This window comes from Echinops telfairi, unplaced genomic scaffold (assembly GCF_000313985.2).
Source record: "Echinops telfairi isolate 266 unplaced genomic scaffold, ASM31398v2 ScPeMD7_60;HRSCAF=208, whole genome shotgun sequence".
Lineage (NCBI taxonomy): Eukaryota > Metazoa > Chordata > Mammalia > Afrosoricida > Tenrecidae > Echinops > Echinops telfairi.
The window spans coordinates 2,864,219-2,869,041 of record NW_022103958.1 but is presented as its reverse complement, the minus strand read 5'-3'; the positions used below and the strand labels follow the sequence as shown (position 1 = coordinate 2,869,041).

Below are 4,823 nucleotides of genomic sequence, written 5' to 3'. Positions count from 1 at the left end.
CACTAACTCCGAGCAAATTGCTCGATGCTTGCTTAATGGGAGAAACACACACTATGAAGCTCCGTCCAGCAGTTTTTTTCTATTGTGTATTTTTTTTATTTACCCCCTTGTATGTGCAGGACTTCTGCATCAGAGAAAAAGAAACCTGGAAAGCAGCACATTGGCTCCTACGTGTTTCATCCTGAATGTGACACACACCACTTCTGGGACATAGTCACGTGGTCCTACTTAAATCATGGACTGCAAAATCTGATAGGAACACATGCATATTTGTTGAGCGGTCCCTAGGTTCACTAAAATTGATCTTCTAATTTTGAATGAATTGTTTATTAAATGGTTGCATATTCATCTTTTAGGAACTCTTGAATGACACAGATGGTTACATGCTAAGCTACTAAGCAACAGACTGTCTGAAATTACCTAGAGGCAACTAGGAAGTAAAGCTAGATTATTTATTGAAAGTTCACTGTCAATTAAAGCCCTATGGTACCGTTTCACTTTAAAACACTTGGGGATCTTCATGAACCAGAATTGACTCCATATTCTCTTTTTATTTACTTCTTTATTACACAATCAACATGAGATACAGTAAAGCAACAGCAAAATTTAGGGAAATCCTTCATAAGATGGAGGATTAGCTCTAGTTCCTTAATGCTTTCCATCTCCCCAACCCCCAACTATCATGAGCCCAATTCTACCTTATAAATCCAGATAGAGCACACATGCAAACTGGCATAGATAAGAGCTTGCAACACAGGGACTCCTGGACAGATAAGCCCCTCGTGAGCGATAATGAGAGTAGCAACTAAAATTTCCACAAGAAAAAGAATCCAATTAAATAGGGTAGAAAGCATGAAAAAGTTACTTAATGGCAGAACACATTCAGATCAACAAACAGATAAAGAATTTTTTGTGATGACTAATCTCTGGAGTGATGAAAATTAAAACAATGAGCTGACATTGAAGAGAAAAAGAGAAGAGGGATAAGTAGAAGCTAGTCTTCAGCTGTATCACTTCACCCAACCATGAATAGCAAAGTTAGAAAAAAACAAAACAGAAAACCACAAATTCTAGTGAGGGTGTGAAGAGACTGGCAACATCTTTCTCTGCTGGTATGACTTTAAAATGGTGCAGTCGCTATGACAAACAGCATGATACTACCTCAAAAAAACGAGATATAAAAATACCATAAAATTATGCGATCCTACTTTGTGTTTATCCTAAATTTATAAGAACTGAAACACACATAGATACACACATGTTCATCAGAACATTATTCACAATAGCAAAAATATGGAAACAAACTATTCGAACTCAGTGGAAGAACGGATCAATGAGCTATCCTATATACACACAATGGAATATTACAAAATACTGAAAAACATAATGATGAATCTGTAAAACATTTGAGACATGGATTGACCTGAAGGACTTTAGTCTGAGTGAAATAACCACAGAAGGACCAATATTGCAAGAAATCATTCTCCTAAGAAAGTTAAGAAAAGATTTTCACACTAAAAGGAACATTCTTTGATGGTGTCAAGTGGGTGTAGGATGGGGAGGGAAGATTACAGGTAGACACATGTTAGCTTTGTTGAAAATAAATGCATTAAACACTAAGAAGTATACGAGCAAAAAATATGATGGAGGCAGGAAAAACAGTAGGAAACATGGGAGAATTAAAGACAATAAAGGGAAATACTGTTTTATATAGAATCTTGTGGTAACAATGGTCTATGATTACATGCACAGACAGGCACAAGCAGGCTGAATGGTTGTGGGAGAGTAGCTGTATACCCACATATATATACATGTTTGATCAGCTATTTGTACATGCGTATTCACTAATGGCCTATGGTGTGGTAGTAATCATGAATCAGCCCTACGAATCCCCTGGTGATTTTTGTGACAGAGATCAGGCTTTCTACTACCCTAAGATTTACAGCTTGAGAATCCACAGGGAGCAGATCTATTATTCTGTCTTGTAGGGTCATTATGAGTTAGAATAGACTTGGTTTCAGTGCAACTAAACTTTGCTGCAAATATATATATATATATGAAAGCAGTGGAGCATGCATGGGACAAAGTTATGAAAAGGTTTTAGACATTACCGAATACTATGAGAGAACAAGTCACTTGGTCTGTGGGTTCAGGATGAAATCTCAGGAGACACCAAGATCAAATTTTCATAATACATTCCACAAAGACAAAGTTCTACCTTCTATTTTGGTGAATAGTGAAGGGGGTCTTACAGGCTTATTAGAAGAAGTCGTCTGCAATATAATTATTGGTCTCTCTGTGTCAGCAGGATAGACGAGTGATGAAAATTAAATGCACTTAGAAACAAGTAGTCCAATAGTCTAATCAACTACACCAAGTCCAGTCTCCAAACTCTGAGACCAGAAAAACTAAGTAGTGCCCAGCTACTGCTACAATTGCTCTGAAAGTGATAACATTAGAAGGTCTTGAATGAAATGTGAGAAAAATGTGGAATAAAGGTCAACATCATTAAAAAAAACCTACTGTCATTGGTAAGACAGAGAGACTGCTGGAATCTCCAAGACTATGGCCCTGTATCATTCTTCAGGCAAAGAACTGAGCTCAACCACAAGGCTCAGTTTCAGTCAAACAGTGTTTTGCTGTTAGGATCCCTGAGGTGGTTCTGACCCATAGCAACCCAGTGAGCAACAGAAAGTAGTACTGCATGGCCCTGGGCCCTCCTCAGAGTCATCCCTATGTTGGAGCGCATTGTTGCGGTCACCGTATCAGTCCATCTTCTTGAGAACTTTCTTTTTTCTCATGCCCCTGTACTTTACCAAGCATGATGGCTTTCTTCAGCGACTGGTCTCTCATGACAACATGTCCAAAGTATGTGAGGTGAAGTCTCTCCATCCTTGCCTCTTTTGTCAGTCCATGTACTTTCAATATTCTTTACCAGCACCATAATTCAAGTGCACACATTCTTCTTAGGTTATTTTTATTCAATCCTCAACTTTTACATGCAAGTGAAAATACCATGGATTGGGTTAGGTGCAACTTACTCCTCAATGTCACCTCGCTATGTTTCAGCACTCCATAGAGATACTGTACAACAGATTTACTCTGTCCAATGTGTCATTTTATCTCCCGACTACGGCTTTCATGAACATTGATTGTGAATTAAAGCGAGACAAAACTTCAATGTTTTCTCTGTTTATCATGATGTTATCTATTGATTCAGTTTGAGGAATTTAGTCTTCTTTACATTGAGTTGCAATCCAAATTGAAGACTGCAATCCTTGATCTTCAGTTGTGTCATCTGCAGATCACAGGTTGGTAATAAGCCTTCCGCCAATCTTGATGCCACATTCTTCTTCATATAATCCACCTTCTCTGATTATTGATCAACATTCAGATTGAATAAGTGTGGTAAGAGGATAAATCCTTGAAACATATCTTTCCTTATTTTAAACCATGCAGTTTTCCCTGTTATATTTACACATGTACAAGTATATTGAGCCATGTACAAGCTGCTCCTGAGCACAGTGAAATGTTCTCAGATTCCTGTTTCTCATGGCATCCAGTTTGTTATGATCTACACAGTCGAATACCTTGGAATGGTCAATAAAATACAAGCCAAATAGCAGACAGACCTACCAGAAGAACAATAACATTAGGGAATTTGTTAGTCTGGGTAGACTAGAGAAACAAATCCATGGACACATGTATGTGTATAAGAAAGAGATTTATATACAAGAGCAATTGAACATGGAGAAAACATCCAGCCCAGTCCAGGTCAAGTCTCTAAGTCTGATATTAGCCCATATGTCTGATACCAATCTATAAAGTACTCTTCAGACTCACAAAACACATGCAATGACACCAAATGTAGAAGATCACAGGTCAGTGGGTAGAAAGTCTTTGGATTCATTAGCATTGGAAAAATCTCAGCACTGGCAGGGGTCTCTTCATGGCTTCTCCAATACCCAGGGCTGCATCAGGGTGGGTCCAGGTGTTTGTCAGCTGCTATGTCTTCCAGGGTGTGAACAGAGAATCTCTCACCTCCAAGGAGGAAAATCCCAGATTTCCCAGAATTCTCAGAAGGCTATGTCCACACAGAAGCCTCATTGGCTATGATCTGATTGACAGACTAGACTCCACCCCTTTAGCCATAATCCTCTCAAATTGACAATTATATAACTACCACAGGGAGGCATACACATTTTTGAATGGCTGGTCTTTTGAAATAGAAAAAGGCAGTATTTACAGGAGGACAAAGTTCAGAGAAGTTGAGGAAAAAAGAGGAATGCAATCAGGACACACAGGGAGGTAATGGGATAAGTGGTGTTTTACTGTGATGATTACAATAAAACATATGAAATAAAATATAAATGAATGGTTCAATGGACAATTGATGTGTTCTGTAAACCTTCTTCCAATTCACAATAAAAAGTTAAAGGACCTGGGGCGTATATGAGCTGGCTGGATCAAAGTGGCGGGGCAGGTGATTCAGGCCATGCATCTGGAGTCAGAGGTATTTCTCATCTGCCTCAATCATGCTCTGAGCACAGAGTAGGAGGAGGTCTTGGGGCTGCATATCTGGGAGTTGAATGACGACAGAAGGAGTGACTCAAATTTTTTAACTACTGGAACTGAATTATGAACAGTTGGTGAAAACTTGCAACTGAGAAAATTATTCACATTCAGTCATCATCTTGCAATGTTCTACTAAAAGGAAGGACGAAGTGGAGATTTCTTTTTTTCAAGGTTTCTACACTTTATTTTTTTTATTATGAAAATTTTTATTTATTTTTTAATCGTTTTATTAGGGGCTCACACAACTC

General features: G+C 38.4%; 1 pseudogene; it reads left to right on the top strand.

Moving 5' to 3' along the window:
* The first annotated feature begins 1,847 nt into the window (after positions 1-1,847).
* The window catches only part of LOC101640289, a 4,811-nt pseudogene continuing 1,835 nt past the window's right edge, over positions 1,848-4,823 (top strand).